The sequence below is a fragment of the Tamandua tetradactyla genome, chromosome 14 (genome assembly GCF_023851605.1).
Source record: "Tamandua tetradactyla isolate mTamTet1 chromosome 14, mTamTet1.pri, whole genome shotgun sequence".
Lineage (NCBI taxonomy): Eukaryota > Metazoa > Chordata > Mammalia > Pilosa > Myrmecophagidae > Tamandua > Tamandua tetradactyla.
Window position 1 is genome coordinate 19836437 of NC_135340.1, and position 21990 is coordinate 19858426.

The 21990-nt window shown below is 37.2% G+C and overlaps 1 long non-coding RNA gene and 1 other non-coding gene across 2 annotated transcripts in view; both read left to right on the forward strand.

Annotated features, from left to right (window-relative positions):
• LOC143655666 (uncharacterized) overlaps positions 1 to 21990 on the forward strand; it is a 325146-nt gene that overhangs the window by 198140 nt on the left and 105016 nt on the right. The window lies entirely within an intron of this gene.
• On the forward strand, positions 1925 to 1995 carry TRNAS-GCU (transfer RNA serine (anticodon GCU)). The gene has a single exon. It is a non-coding gene; the product is annotated as a tRNA-Ser (tRNA).

Here is a 21990-nt window from a genome sequence, read left to right on the forward strand (position 1 = left end):
AAATAAAAAAAAAAACTTCCATTTTTTTTTACCATATGCTTTACCAGAGCAACCAAAAGAATAAAATATTTAGGAATAAATGTAACCAGGGGCATAAAATACCTATACACCAAAAATTAAAAAACTTTGCTAAAAGAAATCAAGGAAGACCTAAACAAATGGAAGACATATCATATCCATGGATTGGAAGACTAAAAATAGTTAAGATGTCAATTTTGTCCAAATTTGATTTACAGATTCAATACAATTTACTTAAAGAAAGTTTGCAAAAATCCCAACAACTTTCTTTACGGAAATAGAAAACACAATAATCAAATTTACTGGGAAGAGTAGGGTGCCCTGAATAGCTAAAAATATCTTGAGAAAGAAAAATGAAGTGGGAAGTCCTACACTACCTGATTTTAAAGCATATTACAATGCTACCAAGATCAAAACAGCATGGTACTGGCATAAAAATAGGTGAACTGGCCAGTGAAATATAATTGAATGTTCAGAAGTGAACCCACACATCTACAGCCAATTGATCTTTGATAAAGCAGTCAGGTCAATTCAACTGTGACAGAGCAGTCTCTTCAACAAATGGTGATTGAAGAACTGGATATCCATCTAAAAAATGCAGGCAATGAAAGAAGAACTAGGTAAATGGGATCTCCTCAAAACTGAACACTATTGTGCATCAAAGGACTTTTTTCAGGAAAGTAAAAAGAAACCAATGCAATGGGAGACAATATTTGGAAACCATATATCAGATAAGCATTTGCTATTCAGAATATATAAAGAGATCTTGCAACTCAACAACGAAAAGACAAAAACCCAATTAAGAAACGGGCATAAGACATGAACAGATATTTTTCTGAAGAGGAAATACAAATGGCTCAAAAACATGAAAAGATGCTCAATGCAATTGGCTATTAAGGAACTAAAAATCAAAACCACAATGAAATATCATCTCACACCTACTAGAATGGAAAATTGAAGGCAAGGACAGAAGTGGACATTTGCACATTGATGTTTATAGTGGCATTATTCGTGATTGCCAAGAGATGGAAATAGTCCAAATGTCTATCAATGGACGAGTGGCTAAACAAGGTCTGGCATACACATACAATGGAATATTATGTAACTGTAAGATAGAATTAAGTCATGAAGCATGTAATAATGTGAATGAGCCTTGAGGACATTAACCTGAGTGAAATTAGCCAAAAGCAAAAGGAAAGATACTGTATTGTCTCACTAATATGAACTAATATTAATGAATGAACTTTAGAGTTAAGGTTGAGAACACAGGTTATCCAGAGATAAAAAGAGGGTAGGGATTGGGCCTTTGGTGCTGAAAGAGTACAGAACATTCAACAGGACTGATTGTAAAGATCTAGAAATGGATAACAATACTATCTGATGGTAGCACAATATCGTAAGTCCACTGAATGAAGCTGAGTGTGAATATGCTTGAGGGAAGAGGGCTGGGGGCTTGTATGACACCAGAAGGAAAGATAGAGGATAAAGACTATGACAGTATAACTTAGTGATACCTAGAGTGAACAATGATGGTGATTAAATGTACAAATATAAGAATGTTTTTGCATGTGGGGAACAAATGAATGTCAACACTGCAAGGTATTAAAAATGGAGTGGTATACGGGAGAAAATACCATCAATGCTTTCTACAGTCTATAATTAACAGTATTACTGTAATATTCTTCCACTGAATGTAACAAAGGCAATATGTCAAAGCTAAATGTCAATGAGCAGGGAATATGGAGAGGTGTATGGGATTCTTTGCAGAAGAAATGGAAATGTTCTCATGTAAACTTTGGTGGTGAAAGCATGGCTATGTGATTATATTGGAAATTATTGATTTTTTACTTAGTTTGGACTGTATGATTTGTGAATAAAACTCTTTAAAAATGAACAGGGGGCTGGTGCATAGGTGGTTCAGTGGTAGAATGCTCACCTGCTATGCAGGAGACCCAGGTTCAATTCCTGGCCTGTACATCCTTCTGTGCTCCCCTCACCCTGAAAAGAAAATGAACAAAAACATACAGAGCTGGAGAAAATGTGGAGAGAGAGCTATGCCTATTCGCTGTTGATAGGGAAATAAAGTGGTGCAGCCCCTCTGGAGAGCAGTGTGGTGGCTCCATTGGAGGCAAGGAGTGTGGTTGCCATATGATCCTGCAACCCTATAGTTAGGTGTATACTTGGAGGAACTGAGAGTGGGGACATGAATGGACATTTGCACTCTGGTGTTTATGGTGGCAGTGTTCTCAAATTGCAATGAATGAAGGTGACCTAAGGGTACGTAGACTGAAGACTGGACAGGGGTACTTTGGTGTTTACCTACAATGGATTATTGAGTGGTTGCAAGAAGGAAAGAAGTCATGAGGCTTGCAACTAAGTGAATGAAATTTGAGGACAGTAAGTTGAGTGAAATAAGCCAGAAAAGAAAAGGTAGATATTATAATGCCTCACTAATATGGAATAACTATAATAAACAAACTCGGAGAGTTGAATTTGAGAACATAGGTTATCAGGTGAAGGTTCCTAGATTGTAAGCTCTTACCGCAGTCACATAATTTCCAGAGTTTTATTGTTATTTCTAAATTCTGAGATGCTGAGCTCTTTGTGAATTATCTGGCCATTCCATGAGCCTTTGGGTATTTGTATGACACCTGAGATTCAGAGCTAGAGGTCTGCAGCTATGGAAGTCAGCATTAACCCATATAGCAACTTTAGAAACACTGAAAACTTGATGAGATTTCAATTAGAAATATGAATGAAGCTGATCTGGGTAGGACTAAGGTAAATCACACTAAAGGGTAAAGGTTGATATTGAATGTATCTTAAAACTTCAACTTCTGTGTGAGAACAAAGAAAGGGATGTTTGAATACCATAATTTCAATGAACCATGAATAGGGCATGAGATCTTTTTTTAAAAATATTTTTATTGAGGTATCTTCACACACATACAGTCCATCCAGAGCCATGTTGCAAATGGCTTGCGGCATCCTCATATAGTTGCCTATTCATTACTATGATCATTTTTTTTAACATTTGCATCACTCCAGAAAAAGAAATAAAAAGAAAAAAGAAAAAAATTCATACATCCTAAACTCCTTAACCCTCCCTCCCATTGACCACTAGTATTTCAATCTACCCAATTTTTTTTTACCCCATATCCTCCCGGCCATTATTTATTTATTTTTATCCTTATGTTTTATTCATCTGTCCATATCTGGCATAAAAGGAGCATCATACACAAGGTTTTCATAATCACATGGTCACATTATAAAAGCTATATAGTTATGCAATTGTCTTCAAGAATCAAGGCTACTGCAACACAGTTCAACAGTTTCAGGTACTTTCCTCTAGCCACTCCAATACACCATAAACTAAAAAGGGATATCTATATATTACATAAGAATAACCTCCAGGATAAGCTCGCTACTCTGTTTGAAATCTCTCAACCACTGAAACCTTATTTTGTCTCATTTCTCTCTTCCCCCTTTTGGTCAAGAAGACTTTTTCAATCCCATGATGCCAGGTCCTGGCTCATCCTGGGAGTCCTGTCCCATATTGCCAGGGAGATTTTTACCTCTGGGAATCATGTCCGATGTAGCTGGGAGGGCAGCGAGTTGTGAACAGATTTTTAACCTCTCAGAGCTAAGGATTCCTATCTATGGAATTGGAACGTGTACCTTTGATCACAGTGTCATTTTGAAGATTAAATAAAAGATAGTCAAAGTACCTATCTTTGATCATCCCATAGTTACTAATTGCTTGCTCTTGTGAACCTCTGTAGCAAATTTTATCTGAGCCATTCATTTCAATATCTGGCTGACATCTAGATGTCTTTTTTTTTAAAAAAACTATATTTATTGATCAAACAACATACAAACACAAACATTCTTAACATACAAGCATTCCATATATGGTGTACAATCAATGGCTAAAAATATTATCACATAGTTGTATGTTCATCACCATGATCATTTTTTAGAGCATTTGATTCACTCCAGAAAAAGAAACAAAAAGGAAAAGAAAAAAACTCATCCACACCATACCCCTTACTCTCCCTCTCATTGACCACTAGTATTTCCATCTACCCAATAAATTTTAACCTTTGTTCCCCCTATTATTTGTTTATTTTTTATCTGTATTTTTTTACTCATCTGTCCATACCCTAGATAAAGGGAGCATCAGATACAAGACTTTCATAATCACACAGTCACATTGTAAATGTTATATTTTCATACAATCATCTTCAAGAAACAAGGCTACTGAAACACAGCTCTATGGTTTCAGGTACTTCCCTTTAGCCACTCAAATACACCATAAACTGAAAAGGAGTATCTATATAATGCATAAGAGTAACCTCTTGACTCTGAAATCTCTCAGCCACTGACAGTTTATTTTTTATCATTTCTCTCTTCCCCTTTTGGTCAAGAAGGTTTTCTCAGGCCCTTGATGTCAGGTCCCAGCTCATCCTGGGATTTCTGTCCCACATTGCCGGGGAGATTTACACCCCTGGGATTCATGTCCCACATGGTGGAGAGGGCAGTGGGTTCACTTGCCCTGTAGGGTTAGAGAGAGAGGCCACATCTGAACAACAAAAGAGGTTCTTGGGGTACTCTTAGGCTTACTTTTAAGTAGGCTTAGCCTATCCTTTACAGAAATAAATTTCATAGGGGTGAACCCCAAGATTGGGGTCTCGGCCTATTGATTTGGTTGTCCCCACTGCTTGCGAGAGTATCAGAAATTCTCCAAGAGGGAAAGTTGAATCTTTCCCCCTTTCTCCCCATCCTCCTATGGGAACCTTGCAAATACTTTTTTATTCACTGACCAAATCACTCTGGGATTTATTGGGGTATCACAATAACCTGGACAAACCAATAAAATCTCATGCCCTATTCAAGATTCCCTGACTTAAGGTGTTCAACTAAACTAACCATACAAGTTAAATTAGTAAATGCGATATCCAAAATATAAATTTTGCACCAAATAAACATCTCTCACTTTAGTCTCACAAAGAAATTGACGTTCTAAGATATGGGCGATACCATCCTTCAGCCTGTCTTCTGATATACCTTAGTCCTATCCAGATCAGTTTCATTCATATCTCTACTTGATGTCTGATCACTTTTTCAACTTTTTAAACAGTCCCTGTATGCGGTACTGCTGACTTTCATAGCTTCAGACCTCTGGCTCTGAGTCTCAGGAGTCACATAAATACCTGAAATTTCTGGGAAAGACCAGGTTGTATACAAACCACACAGTATTTCAGAATTTAAAATTAACAATTACATCTCCTGAATATATGTGACTGCTATAAGATCTTACAATCTAGGACCCTTTACTATAAGTCCCAACCTGATAACCCATGCTCTCAACTTTAGTTCACTGAATTTTTATATTATAGTCGGTCCATATAATTCAGGCATGATACTATTTGTCTTTTTGTTCCTGAGATTTCATTCAACATACAGCTCTTCAGGTTCATTCGTCTAACTAGTTGCATGCCACACAACTTCATTCCTTCTTGAGGCGGCTCAATAGTCCATTGTATATATAAACCATAGTTCTCGCCTCTATTCCTCAGTCATTGTACCATTAGGCCACCTCCATTCCTTGTGGACCACGATCACTGCTGTCTGAAACACCAGTGTGCAAATGTCCGTTTGTGTCCCCATACTCAGTTCCTCCAGGTATATACTTGGAGGAAATATACGGGGTTTCAGGATCATATGGAAGCCCTACCCCTAGCCTCCTGTGGAACTACCACACTGCCCTCCAAGGGGCTGCACCTTTCATTTCCCTACCAACAGTGAATAGGTACATCTCCTTCTCTGCATTTTCTCTAGCACTTGTTTCTCTCTGACCGTTTTTTAATAGTTTTATTCACACATCATACAATCCAGCCTAAGTACATAGACATGCCTTTGCCACCATACTCTCTCTGAAGACATTTCCTTTTCTGCCACAAAGAATCCATACCCCTTTCCCAGTGCATGTTGACATTAAGTTTTGGCATAATGCCTTCATTACATTCAGTGGAAACATATTACAATGTTGCAGTTGACTATAGACCCTAACTTACATTGATTGTACTTTTTACCATACACCATCTATTTTCAACACCCTGCAATACTGAAATTCCTTTGTTCTTCCTCCTGCAAAAACATTTTTTTTAATTCATACATTTAATCACCATCATTGTATACTCTAGGCATTCCTAAATTATATTGTCTCAGTCTTTATCCTCTATCCTACCTTCTGATTTCATATGTGCCCAAGCCCTTCTCCCTCAGCCATACTCGAATTCAGCATCATTCAGTGTGTTTACATTATTGTCCTACAATCAGGTAGTATTGTGCTATCCATATCTGAATTTTCACAATCAGTCTTGTTGCACAAAGGGCATGAGATCTTGTTGGTTTGAACAGGCTGGTGTGATACCCAGCCTGCACATCCTGGAGTAATCTGGGCAGAAGATTAAAAAAAAGTGTTTGCAAAGTCCCCTTGAGGGACTGGGAAAAAACCTGGAAATATTAAACTTCCCCACTTGGGGAAGACCTGATATTCTCATACTCATTGAGAACTGCTGATTTGATAGAACAGGCCCTCAATCTTGGGGTTTGTCCCCATGACGCCTATTCCTACAAAGGAGAAGCTAAACCTACTTATGATTATGCCGAAGAGTCATCCCCAGAGAATCTCTTTTGTTGCTCAGATGTGGCCTCTCTCTCTAAGCCAGCTCTGCAGGTGAGCACACTGCCTTCCCCCCTATATGAGACATTACTCCCAGAGGTGTAAATCTCCCTGGCAATGTGGGACATGATACTTGGGGATGAGCCTGGTCCTGGCATTGTGGGAGTGAGAAAATCTTCTTTACCAAAAGGGGAAGATAAATGAAACAAAATAAAGTTTCAGTGGCTGAGAGTTCAAATAGAGTTGAGAGGTCTTTCTGAAGGTTATTCTCATGCAGTCTATAGATATCCCTTTTCAGTTTTTAGTGTATTGGAGTATCTAGAGGGAAATAAACTGTTGAACTATAATCCGATAGCCTTGGTTCTTGAAAAGGATTGAATAACTATAGAGCATTTAAAGTGTGAACATAAGGGTGTGAAACCTTGTGACTGCCATCCCTTTATCCAGTGTATAGACAGATGAGTAAGGAAAAAAAAGGAGAAAAAATAAATTAACAATAGGGGTGTGTGGGAGGTATGGGATGTTTTGGGTGTTCTTTTTTTTAACTTTTATTTTAATTTTTATTCTAATTTTTATTGGTTTTGAAGTAAGGAAAATATTCAAAAATCGATTGTAATGATGAGCACATAGTTTTATGAAGATACTGTAACCACTGATTGTACAATTTAGATGATTATATCTCAATTAAAAAATCATTGAAGAAAAAGAAAGGAAACCAAGGAAGGGGAACAAAAACAAAAGAAAATAAATGAAAGCATAGAAAATAGCAGCAAGACAGAAGAAGTGAGTGTCAATGTAACAGTAATTACAATAAATATGTGAGTTAATGTGAGCAATCAAAAGACACAGCCAAAATTTTTTAAGCCCAAAATTAAAAAAAAAATTTTAAAGCCTTAAAATTTTTTTAAGTGTGGACATGAATGAATATTTGACATTTATAAGACTTTTATTTAAGTAGAAAAAGATACAGATAAATTGAAAATAAAAGAATGGACAAAGGCACATCAGGCATATACAGATGAAAGCCATCAGAGGTAGTACTTTTAAAATCAGGGAAAATAAAATTTAAGGTGAAAACCTAATAAGGGACAAAAAGGAATATTTTATGTTAGTGAAGACAATATTACTTAAGAAATGGATTATGGAGAGATAGAGGAGGAAGCTCCAGGAATCAGTCCTTCCACCAGAACAACTATTAAACAGATAGGAACTGTCTGAATCAACTATTGAAAGTCCAGAGTATAGCAGGACGCTATGCAACATCCAGGGAAGAGTGGCAAGAAGAGGCTGGTAAATTGACTATTGTATTTTTCAGTATGTAACACAATAGAAGAGATTAAAAATACTCCTTATTTCTTCTGCTAAAATGCAAATGCATTAAAAGTATTGATGAATCTGTGGTCTGGACATACAATGTACAAAGATATATGTACAAAGTAACAAGTAAAAACAAAAGATGAGGGAATGAAGGGGTATAGGCATAATGGATGTGTATGCTATTGAAGTTAAGATGGTACCAAATAAAAAAATGATTGTTATAGATCTAGGATATTATATTTTAATCCCATGGTAAGCTCAAAGAAAATATATGAAAAATATTTCCATAAAGAAATGAGAAGGGACTCAATATGGTACAATACAAACAAACAAACATGAAAGTAAGCATTAATGGAAGACCTGAGGGACAAAAAAGGCTAGTTTCAACCAGTCCAGGACAGAAGTTGCCAGCAGCCTATGTTTCAACCCAGTCCTGAACAGGGGTGGAAGAAGGGGAATCAACACTCATAGTGCTTTCTTAGGGCTATGGGGAACAGTTTGCTGAAGGGTGGCCCTTCCCAGGAAAAGGGGGAGCGGTGCACAGCCCAGCACTATTCATGGCTTTTAATTAGTGAATTTGGAATTTGCATCCCAGCTCTGGGGATGGCTACAGTTTCAAATAGCCCAAAACAAAAAGCAGCCACCAGCCTTTCTTTCAATTCCACCCCTGCAGGGGGTAGAGTTGGTTGAAACTTAAAGGCACAGTGCCACCTTAGGACTATGGAAAAGAGTTTGCAGAAGAGCACCATAGCTGTGTAGGCCAGTGAGGCACAAATACAGGGAGCCATCAAAGAGAAGTCTGGTGTCCTTCTAGATCTCTTCCCTCAGGCACTTTGAAACCAATCTACACTCTCTTCATGGGTCCCTGACCCTGTTTTGACTGGGAAATACTGACTTGAGGAAGTCTCTCCAGGGTTACCCTCCTTCCAGAATTTGCCCTCCAGGCAACAGCAGCTAGAGACAATGAAAGGAGTGTTAAAAAATATAGAGAAAAAAAACCCAAAAACAAATTGAAGAGACCAACATTCCTGGAAAAGGAAGAGGGAGAAGAAAACTTTCTTCTGGGGATGAAACAATTGCACAAATAGTACACTCTATAAATCATACTGTGCTTCCGGGCCAAGAAATAGATGAATAAGAGCTGAAAAAATCTGATCAGAAAAACACAAGCTATTCTAAAGGTCTATAATAAGTTGACTAAGTGTCAAAGAAGTACCTTAGAATGAAACCAATCAACAAGAAAAAACCTAGGCAAAAGAGAGCCACTGACTCATCAAGATAATCAGATGCCAGACACCAGCAAAAAATTACAAGCCATAATAATAAAGAGGGAGATGTGGCTCAGTCAAAGGAACAAATTAAAACTTCAGAGGAGACAGAATTTGTAACAACAAATAAAAGATATTCAAAAAATTCCCCTAAATCAATTCAAGAAGAAGAAGGAAAATATGGCTAAAGAGATAAAGGGTACTAAGAAGATACTGTGCAAGCATAAAGTAGAATTTGAAAACATAGAAACATAATAGAAATGTGAATGAAACACACAGTAGAAGAGATTAAAAATATGTGAGAGGCATACAACAGCAGATTTAACAGGCAGAAGAAAGAAGTAGTGTGCTAGAAGACAGTATAGTTGAAATCTCATAGACAGAAGAAGAGATAGAGAATGCAATGGGAAAAATTGAACAGTGTCTCATGGATTTGAATGACAGCACAAAGCACACAAACGTATGCATCATGGATGTCCAAGAAGGAGAAAAGAAGGGAAAAGGGGCAGAAAGAATATTTGAGGAAATAATGGCCCTAAATTTCCCGACTATTATCAAGGACATAAATATACGTGTTCAAGAAGTACAACATACTCCAAACAGGATAACTTCTAATAGACCCGTGCTAATTTGAAAGTGTTTAGTACCCCAGAAAAGCCACGTTGTTTTAAACCTAATCCAGTCTTGTGGGGGCAGATCTATCATTTGGGTGGGATCTTTTGATTAGGTTATTTCCATGGAGATGTGACCCACCCAATAGTGGGTGGTACCTTTTGATTAGATGGACATGTGACTCTGCCCATTCAAGGTGGGTCTTAATCCTTTTAATGGAGCCTGCATGAAAAAGAGTAAAAGGCAGAAAACATAGAGAGCTGGGAGTGGGCAAAGAGAACAGAGAGATGAGCCAAAACACAGAAGTCTGGAGATGCAGAAGGAACTGAGAGAGCTGTTTGAACCTAGAAGCCAGGAGAGGGCAGCAGACATGGCCATGTACTTTCCCATATGACAAGAGAAACCCTGGATCCAATTAGCCTTTCTTGAGAGAAAGTATCTGTGTTAGTCTGAAGCAGTTATGTATCTCAGAAAGCCATTTCATTTTTCTTGATCCAATCTCATTGGGGCAGCCATGTTTATTTTAATCCTGATACAATATTGTGGGATGGGGCCTTTTGATTGGACTGTTTCAATGGAGATGTGACATACCATGTGACCTTTTGATAAGATGGAGGAATGACTCCACCCATTCAAGTTGGGTATTGGTTAGTGTACTGGAGTCCCTTAAAAGACAAAACATTTAGGAGATAGCTCAGAGTTGACAGAGATGCAGACATTTGAAGATGTTTGGAGTGCTGACAGAGAGAGCAGACACCTAGACATGGACATTTCAAGATGCAGAGCCCAGTAGATGTCACCATGTACCGCCCCATGAGATGCTAAGCAAGCCAGAACCCAAACTTGTGTCCCAGATGAGCTAAGTGAAGATCCACAGATGCTTAGAGAAGAAACCACTGGCATCAAGCTGGAAGCAACAGAACTGGTAACAATGACCAGCAAATGCCATTCATATGCCTTCCCAGGTGACAGACATCAGCTGTCCTTGAGTCAAGGTATCTTTCTCTGGATGACTTGGTTTACTCATTTTTACGGCCTTAGAACTGCAAACTTGTAGCTTAATAAATTCTCTTTTTAAAAGCCATTCCATTCTAGTATATTGCATTCCAGTAGCATTTGCCAACTAAAACAGATTTTGGTACCTCTTTTTTTCTATGGTTTCTCTCCATCCTCTGTGTGTTCACTCTCAACTTGTTCTGGCTTTTTGCCTCAGCTTCTCTGGCTTTTTCCCTGTGCCTCTCTCCATACCCATCCCATTTTAAAGGACTCCAGTAAGAGGATTAAGACCCATCCTGAATGAGGTGAGTCATATCTTACCTTAAGATCCTTCTCACCAAAAGATCCTACGTACAGTGGGTCCACATCCACAATAGGTTTCCACCTACAGGAATGAATTAGCTTTAAGAACATGATCTTTTCTGGGATACGTGACAGCTTCAAACCATTACATATGGATACATCAAAGACAGTGCTGAAAGGGAAATTTATAGCTCTAAATGCTTAGATTAAAAAGAAGAAAGGTCTCAAATCAGAGACCTAATGTCAGATCAGAGGATCTAGAGAAAAAAGATCAAACTAAGCTCAAAACAAGTAGAAATGGCATAGAGAAAAGAAAAACGATAGAGAGAATAAAAAACCCAAAGTTGGTTCTTTGAAAAGATCAATAAAAGTGGTAAACCTTTAATGAGATTGAGAAAGAAAAAAAGAGGACACAATGAACAAAAATCAGAAATGAAAAGGGGAATTACTACTGAATGCAAAGAAAAAATATTACTAGAGAACACCATGAACAACTGTATGCCAACAAAGAAGATAACCTAGATGAAATGAACAAATTCCTAGAAATAAACAAACTACCTACACTGACTCAAGAAGAAATAGATCTCATCAGCCCAATCACTAATAAAGTGAATGAATCAGTAATCAAAATTCTCCCAAGGGAAAAAAACAAACAACACAGGACCTTCAGAGGTAAATTTTGCAAAACATTCCAAGGAGAATTAACACTAGTCCTGCTAAAATTCTTCCAAACGTTAAGGAGGAGGTAACACTCCCTAACTTATTCTGTGAGACCAACACCACCTTCATGCCAAAGCAGGTAGAGATTCCAAGAGAAAATGAAATTAGAGAACACTATCCTTATGAACATAGATGCAAAAATCCTTAATGAGATAACAAAATCCAACAGCACATGAAAAGAATTATACACGATGACCACGTAGGATTAATACCAGATATGATGTAATATACCATATCAGCAGAACAAAGGAGGGAAAAAAAAACACATGATCTTTTCAATTGATTCAGATGAGGCATTTCACAAAATCCAGCTCCCATTCTAGGGAAAAACATTTAGAAAAATAGAAATAGAAGGAAACATCCTCAATATGATAAATATATGAAAACCACACCGTCAACATCATTTTCAATGGTGAAAGACTGAAAGCTTTCACTCTAAGATCAGGAATAAAACAAGGGTGTGCACTATCACCATTGTTATTCAACATTGTACTGGAAGCCAGAGCAATTAGGCAAGAGAAAGAAATAAAGGCATCCAAATTGGAAAAGAAGAACTAAAAATTTCCCTAATTGCAGATGACATGATCAAGATTTTACATAAAATCCTGGAAAATTCCCAAGAAAGCTACTGAAATTAATAAACAAATTTAGCAAAGTGGTAGGGTACAAGATCAAAAATCAGTTGTATTTCTATTAAATGAGCAATCTGAAGAAGAAATCAAGAGAAAACCTTCCATTTACAATAGCAACTGAAATAATTAAAAATATCTAGGAATACATTTAACAAAGGATGCAAATATGTTTTACACAGACAGCTACAAAACATTGCTAGAGGAAATCAAAGAACAATTAAATAAATGGAAAGCATTCCATGTTCATGAACTGGAAGGCTAGATATCGTTAAGATGTCAATTCTACCCAAAGCAATTTACAGATTCAATGAAATCTCGATCATAATTTGAACAGTCTTCTTTGCAGAGATTGAAAAGCCAGTCATCAAATAAACATGGAAGGGAAAAGGGCCCTGAATAACCAAAGCCATCTTGGAAAAGAAGAACAAAGTTGGAGGACCCACACATACCAATCTTAAAACTTATTAAAAGGCCACAGTGATCAACATAGCATGACTCAAGGATAGATATATAGACAAATGGAATTGAGTTGAGAGTTGAGATATAAACCCTAATTTCTCTGGTCAGCTGATTTTTGAAAAGGCAGCCAAGTCCATTCGATTGGGAAAGGATAGTCTCTTCAACAAATGGCATTGGGAAAACTGGACCTCAATTTGCAAAAGAATGAACATACCATGTCCAAAAATAACTTAGAATAGATCAGAGACCTTAACATAAGAACCAGAACTATAAAATTACTAGAAGAAAACATAGGGAAACATTTTTAGGATTTTATATTAGTCTAAGATTTCTTTGACTTTCCATCCAAAGCCTGAACAACAGCTATATAGATCATATGGACCTCATCAAAACGAAAAACTTCTGCGAATCAGAGAACTTTATCATGAAAGTGAGATGATACCTACTGAATGGGACCAAATATTTGAAAATCCCATCTCTGATAAAGGTTTAATAAATAAGTTTTAAGAATATATAAAGAAATACTATAATGCAACAACAGGAAGACAAAAAAAACCCAATTAAAAAATGGACAAAAAAAATTGAATAGACATTTCTTCAAAGGAAATATACACGAAAAGATGCTCAACATCATTAGCCATTAGGGAAATGCAAATCTAAACCACAATGAGATACCATTTCACATCCATTGGAATTGCTACTTGTAACTAGAAGGGGATGTGGAGAAATAGGAATATTCATTCACTGCTGGTAGAAATGTAAAGTGATCTAGCTGCTGTTGAAGCCAGCTTGGCAGTTCCTCAGAAAGTTGAAGAATTACCATGTTATCCAGCAATCTCACTTCTATGTATATACCCCAAAGAATTAAAAACATGGATTTGAACAGATATTTGCACACCAGTGTTCAGAGCAGTATCATTCACCATTGCCAAAAGATGGAAACAACCCAAGTGTCCATCAATTGACAAATAGATTTTAAAAAATGTGGTATATTATTAGAATGTTATTGCAATGGAATCTTATTCATCCATGAAAAGGAATGAAGTTCTGATACATGCAACATGTATGAAACTTGAAGACAGCATGTTAAGTGAAATAATCCAGATAAGAAGGATATTTTATCGTCTCATTGATATGAAATAATTAGAATGAGCAAATTCAGAGTCAGAAACTAGAATATAGGTCGCCAGGGGCCAGAGTAGAGGTACAGTATGAGGAGTTAATGCTTTAATTGTACAGAGTTTCTGTTTGATGGAAAAGTTTTGGTGATGGATGTTGGTAATAGTAGCACAACATTGTGAACATAATGAACAACACTGAAAAATATATCTGAATGTGGTTAAAGGGGGAAATTTTAGGTTGTATAGATGTTACTAAAACAGAAATTTAAAAAAATCTGTAGGATTGTACAAAACAAACAGTGGACCCTAGGCTTATGGATATGGTTAATAGTAGAATTATAAAAATGTGCGTTCATCAATTGCAACATATGTTCTACACTAATGCAAGGTTGATTTATAGGAGCTCTGTATTTTATGCATGATATTTCTGTAAACCAACAACTTCTCTAATGAAAAAGAAAACAGAACAAGATATTATATAATAATCATGAACATACTTGTTCCTAACAATATGACTTCAAAATATTAAAACAACTGAATGGCCAAGAAATAGGTAACTCAACAATTATGGTTGGAACTTAAAAAAATCCTGTAGAAATGGATAGGACAAAGATAAAATATCTAGGAGGAGATGTAGAACAAATATATACATTATTTTCAGGCCTTTGTTGTAAAAGCACAAAGGAAGTTCAATAAATTCCAAAGGCTCAGCTTCAAAACTATTATTGTCTTGGTTATAATACCATAAAATTATAAAATAATAACAAAAAGAAAGCTAACCAATAACACCTATATATAAAGTCTACACCAAGATTTTACATGTAAAAACAAATTCAAGAACTTTTTTTTAATGCTAAGCTTGTGTCACACAATGAATCTTTTCATCTAGTCTCTGGTGGATTTATTTTCTGATATGGGGGTAGGAAGGCTTATAATAAGCTAAATAACACAATTAGAAAAAAGAAACCTTATCCCCTACTGAGATATAACTTATATACTTAATGGAAGATTTTTGGAAAACATGAGATGGCAGAGCATACATCTGGAAGTGATTTAAATGAAAATAACCCAGAGAACCATTATGATCAGATCACCCTTGAGCAATGAAACTGAATTATCATCCGGAAGTATTATCTTCAGAGCAGCCTCCTGAGTACCATGAGGTTCATATCAGGACTGGTAGACAGCATCAGAAAATCAAGATGAAGATGGTAATTCCTAGGTCTATATGGGACCTTCCAAAGACCCTTAAAGAGAACTGAGGGTACAGGGTAGGGCTGGAATTCCAGTTATTTTTTCTCCATGGAAGATACTCTTATCATCTGTATTTGCCGTAAGGCTGGTGTGGCTAGGATAAACATGGGTTACTTATTGATTTGAAACTTTTTTGCCTAGGAAATCTGGAGTAATTGTAATCACTGGCATAATAGGTATTGTGGGCTGGGTTTCCTGGAAAGCTAAATCTGAGATGGAAATTAGCCAGTAAGAGTTTTATTGGAGAATGATCTCAGAACCAATACAAATAGATGGTAGGGGAAGGGAAGGGGAGAGAAGTGAGGAGGGAAGAAAAGGGAACAGGACTGGACAGAGGCAGAAGCTAAATTGCAGTGAAGTCTCAATAGATCATATGGGAAGTTTCAAGCAGGGATAACCTTTCAGAGTTGTCTTGAGTTTGGGACTATATACCCCATAACTGTCAGTCACAGAATGGAATCTGCCCCAGAAAGGCACATTGGCTTGGGTGAGGTCCCTCTTTTCAGTCAAGGAAATCCCCATGGGGATTGACAAGCTGAAGCTTTCTGATAGCAACAGTCTGTGCAGTTGGGATAATAAGTCCTTCATTCCTGAGGAAGGATATGGATGCCACGTTGCAGTCACAGCTCCCGCCACCATGGGGGCCTAATTTCAAATAATTTTAGGGCACTCCTAATTTTTTTCTTAATTTAAAAAACTGAACGGTTGAAATTCTAAGACGTGCTGCAACATGGAAGAAACTTGAAAATATTATGCTGTGTAATGTTAAAATAAATTTAGTTTGAAATGCTAGTGAACAATGAAAGGGAGGGGTAAGGGGTATGGTATGTATAAATTTTTTTCTGTTTTCATTTTATATCTTTTTCTGAATAGATGCAAATGTTCCAAGAAATGATCATGATGCTGAATATGCAGCTATGTGATGATATTCTGAATTCCTGATTATATATGTGGAACAGAATGATCAAAATAAGAATGTCCGCATTTGTTTGGTGTTTTTGGTATTTAAAAAAAATTTTGAAAATATATTATGCCGTGTGAAATAAGTCAGACATAAGTACAAATAGTCTATGATGTCACTTAGAAGAGATGTCTAGAAATAACATATGCAGAGACAGAAAGTAGATTAGAAGTTATAATTGGGGGGAGAGAGGTTTGTATTTTTGATGTGTATGGAGTGTTTGTGAATAAAATGAATTTTAAAAATGTGAATGTTTGGAGGAAAGTTCTGGACTTAGTATGCAATTGTGGGTGAAACTTCTCTAATATAGCAGTTCTTACTGGTTCTTAGTATAGGCATAGTTTTGGGGAAATAGCTCTATGAACATGATTTGAAAGAACTGTCATATTAGAAAGCTCTAACACAGAGAGTTCTGGTATATTCTCCAAAGACCCTTCTTCCTGAACGTAGAAGTGTCCTTCCTGATTTTGTTTTCCCATATGTAAGGGGACAAACAGGAAGAAAATCGTAAGTGTTTCAGGCACTGTGTAATTCTTTGTCATGTCTTGTGTATAGGTTTCAAAATAATTTTAAACCCACCGTTCATATTCTTGGATTTATTTTTAATCTGAGGCTAGTCAAGGGTGATTCAAAGGGCTCTGCTAATTCCCTTGTTCATTTCCCTGCTTCCTCCTTCCACCTTCAACCCAAAGAACTAAAGGGAAAGGGAGGAGAAAGCCACACGTAAGACTGACAGTGTGGTGTTGGCAGGAGAAGGACAAGCTAGTAAAGACACTCTGTACAGATTTTCAGAGTGGTGACAGTTGTCCACATCTTTGACCTTCTTGGGCTGCCCTGTTGATGAAGCTTTTATCTACATGTTGTGTATAGCTAAGATATGCACCAACCCATAGAGAGAGACCCCAGCAGTTCAAACCTCCACCCAACATGGGCCATCCATTTCTCCAAAGAACAGGTATTAAGCTTATGGGTTCTGGAGCCAGACCATCAAGGTTAAAATACCAGTTTCACTTCCTGCCAGTTGTGTGGACTTGGGCAAGGCACTTAACCTCTCTGATCCTTTCCCATCTTATCTGTAAATTAGGGTTTATAATAATGCTTCATATGTTTGGTGTTGAGGATTGAATGAGTTAACTTCCATAAAATCACTGAAAACACAGAAAGTATTTGAGAAATAGTAGCTTTTATTTGTCCTATGGAGCCACTACAGCCATGTTCTGTGTCTCCTGGGCTCCCTATCTTGACATAACTTTAAAAAAAAGCTCCTCCCACTCAGATTTCAGGGTCAGAATATTTTTAGCCAAGGCCTTCTCTGCCCATCAGCTAAGCAAGTTTACAGAGGTGACCATATAATCTTACTTCTTGTATATTTATATTCTAATACATAATTTCCCATTTAATCATCTTCACACAATAATCAATCCTTATAAGAATTATTTCTACTCCTGAACTACAGAGTGAGTGATTTCAAAGTCTTATAGATAAGAAGGCGGGGTCCTTTGTGAATTAGAGATTTCTCCCCAAATCTCTCTCTGCCTCAGCTTGACTATTTTGAAAGATGAATTTTTAATTAATTAAAATTAGAAATTTAGGAATTTAGAAATTTAGGATTTAGAGGTAAGGACCTCCACTCCCCCCCATACCAGAACAAATTTGTCCCTAATGCTTTACTCTTGATAGTCCTTTAAGCTTTTTTTTTTCCTCTTCCAGTCTCTCTCCCTGACCTTCCTATTCACTTTCAAGGAGTAAGAAGAAAAGAAAAAACAGCCAAGATGAAGAGCAGTCTAAGGAGAATATAAAGGATGAGATCCATTTTCATAAACTTAGAAGCAGAATAGAATGGAAGACTTTACAAAACAAATATGGAAGCCATTGATCTTGACTTCATTTGGCCTGCACCTTGGTTTTCATTAAAGCCAAGAAAATGCAGGAAGGCATATTTTAGTTTTCAGTGACAATTTTATACTTGCATTAACAGTTGCTTGAATTATTTTGTCTTTTAAATAGATACAGATTTTTCCTCTGCATCATATGTACTTGTTAACTAATTAATTAATTCAATATTTTTTGAGCAAATATTTTATGCCAGGAACCATCCCAGGCACTGGGGATACAGCTTTGAGTGAATAAAACTAGATGTCAAAGCTCTTGGGGAGCTTATATTTTCCTGGGAGAAGTCAGGCAGTAAATAGATAAATATATATTATGTCAGGTGGTGTTAGGTACTAAGAAGGGAAAATAAAGCAGTGGGGAGAGGACAACGGTGACAGTTGCTTGTGCATGTGTGTGCTGTGTTGATGAGGGGTTCTGGGCAGGCCTTAAAAGCGCTCCACCTTGCGGTGAGACAGCAATAGGGTGAGTGAGCGATGTAGCCCTGGGCAGCGGGGATGACAAATCTTGACTCTAATTCTTTATGTTCAGTGATAACGAACAATTGGTTTGATTAGATACAACGCCACTAAATTAAAAGGGATTAAAGAAACACAAACAAATAAATGTTTTTTTGTCTTTGCCATGAAATGAGACTTGATGAAGAATTCCTGAAATTTCCATGGAAACAAGATTTCCCCCTAAACATATCTTGATCACACCCTTTGCAAAGTCCTTGCATTCAGATGCCACTTCTTAGATTACGTGGATGATTGGTACACATAAAAAAGTTCCTCTTTCTATACTAACTTTTGTTCCCACCCTTGTGAAAGTGTAAACTATAGGAAATAAGGCTGAATTAGCCTTATTATTCTGAATGTTAAGTCTGGGTGGAGACTTAGCACCTAAAGCTTTTGTGTTTGTTCGATAAATACCTCTTTGTTTCTTTGCGTTTTAAAAAAGTGACAAAGAGGAGGGAAATTGGTGACATTTTTTTTTTCTTCTAGCAGTTCCAGTGACTTTTATGGATTTTCTTGTTTTATTTGTGTATAATCTGTTCCAGGGAGTTATATAGATCTGGGGCTTGGCTTGCCCTGCCAATTTACCTCCCTCTGGTGGCCACTTTAACATCTGAAAATCTCATGTCTTTCCATCAAAGTCTCCATAAGGAAGACAGAAGGCCTGGAAGAGTTGGATTTTTATTGTAAATTCCCTTTGTTTGTTTACATTTCATTATACCTTAATTTCTCACGGTGTTGTTCTCATTCATTCCGAACACAAGCAACATAAGGCTAAATTTTTTTTTCTGCTGTGATATTCGTGTGTCTATGATAGAAGGAATGCAATCACTTGGGAATTGATAGACTGTTTAGACTTGCAGTCCAGATGCGAGTTTTATCTTGGGACCAGGCAGGATGCCCAGTTTATGCTGTGCTTCATTTCTAGGCTGTTTGACCGTGGCTGGAGTAATTTTCAGTGAATGAAATAGCTCGCATGATTCCTTCTTGGCATAAAATATTGGTTTCAAGGCCTAGAGGAAAGGACTGTCCAACATGTTCTCTTCCTTGGCCACCAGATGGGACCCTTTCCTGTGATGATTTGAGAGCACTAGAAGCAGGTTTGAGCACAGTGAAAAAGAGATGGTTGCTGCTGGAGGACTCCGGGAATGCTTTGCTATTCTCTGCCTTCTCTGCCCTCAACCCCAAACTTCCACAACTTCTAATGAAGCTTTGAAAACCAATTTAATTTTTAAATATCCATTGAAACCAGAATATGTGCTAAGCTTATAGCACATAAGCTATAGTTGCAAGATGTTTATAGTTGCAAGATGTCTTTTGGGGGCAGGTATACGACAACAAAAATGGCAGGAGCAGGAAGAAAGCAAGAGGTAGTAAAGAAGTAGAAAAGATTATGAAATCAGCCCCCTTTGTATTATATTTTAAATATAATATTTATATTATATTTATATTTATAATATAATAAATATAATATATATAAATTATATATTATATATAATATTATTTATTATTTATATATATAATATATATAAATAAATATATATTTATTTATATAAATATATTTATAATATTTTGTATTATATTTTAAATATAATATTTAAATTATATTTGAATTTAAATATATTCAAATATATTTGAGGAAGCCAAAACTATGGAGGCTACGGAGGAGCTGGTGGTGGAGTTGGCAGAGGAGGCGGTGCTGTAGGAGATGGCGGTGGAAGGGGGGCTGTTATAATGGAGGTGGTGAATGTGATGGCCGAAGTGGTGGGAAAGATTATGGAGATTGTGGTGGAGGGGATGAAAATGAAAATGAAGGTGGTGGTAAGGGAGTTAGTGGTCAAGGTGATGGGGTAATGGAGGTGGTGAGCGTAGTGGTTGAGGAGGTGGTAGAGGTGGTGGAGGAGGGAGCAGAAGTAGAGGAAGTGGAGGTGGAGGAGATGTTAGTGGAGGTGGAGAATGTGTACTGGAGATAATGGAAAAAATGGAAGAAGTGGTCAGGAGGATTGTAGATGTAGTGTGGTGCTGGGAAGGGTGGTTGAGACATTTGTGATAGAGCTATTTGTGGTGGTGGCTCAACTGATGGAGTTGGTAGAGGCATCAGGGTTAAATAGATATTCAATCATAATCCAAGGCAGAGTAAAGTGCATGGAAGAGCAAGCTGCCAAGTGTAACACTTTTTAAAAAGTTCCTGCAAGGGGTTTTCAGATTATTTTTCACATAATTGCATACTTTTTGCCTTTGAGTTTAAAACTGTTTTTATTTTCTTAAATAACTCAGGGATCAGTTGAACAACATTAATGCTCATTCATTCTCACCCTGACTGAGTACCTTCTGTGTGCCAGACCAAGCAGAGATGATTAACAGTAAATTAAACTTAGTTCCTGTCCTCACTGAAGAAGGAGATCCATCAAGAGATAATTATACTGCAGTGAAGTTGAATGCAGTGATGGAGATAAAAGCACCTAATGGTGGGTAGTGGGGGGCCAGGGGAAGCTTCTTGGAACAGGTGACACCTTAAGGATGAGAGAATTGTGGATGAGCTGGGAGAAGGAAGATGAGTATTACTCACAAACATGATGAAGTAAAAAACAGTATGCTGTAAATACGTAGGACTATAAAGAGTTCTCTAACCATGACTTTCCTTTGTGCCTAGCTGCATCTATTCAATTCCTTATCTTATGCTGGGATCTAGATTCAGGTTTGAAAGCATCAGTGGTTGTAGAAAGTAGATCTTAAGTGAAAATGGAGTTTTCTGAGGCTTCACAAGTGATGAGCTCTTCAAAAGTAGAGACAAGGGGAACCTCAGAGCTGGTGCCACCAAGTTCTTCAAACCCACTCAGCCTCCTAGTGTAAGGAGGGAAGACAGAATGTGAATAGGTTTCCTATCAAAGGAAGCAGGACAAACAGTATTGAGGTTGGGATGGGTGGGTCAGCATATGGTATCTGTATAGAAGACAAGTTGCTCACTCAGAGAAGACCTGATATTCAAGAACACAGTCAGCCAAAAATATGAGTCACTCATAAGCCTCTTTAAAAGTGGAACATGCCAAGACAGGGAAGGTAAACAGACTCTTTTACTACCTTGGATTAAGAGGTACCCTCCCTTAGATATAACACTTCTCTAGAAATGAAAAAAACCCTCCTCCCTGCCCCTAGCCACCCCAAATACAACTCCCACGTATCCTCAAACCAATAAAAAGAAACATGATTTTTTTTTTTTTTTTGCATGAGCAGGGACTGGGAACCAAACCCAG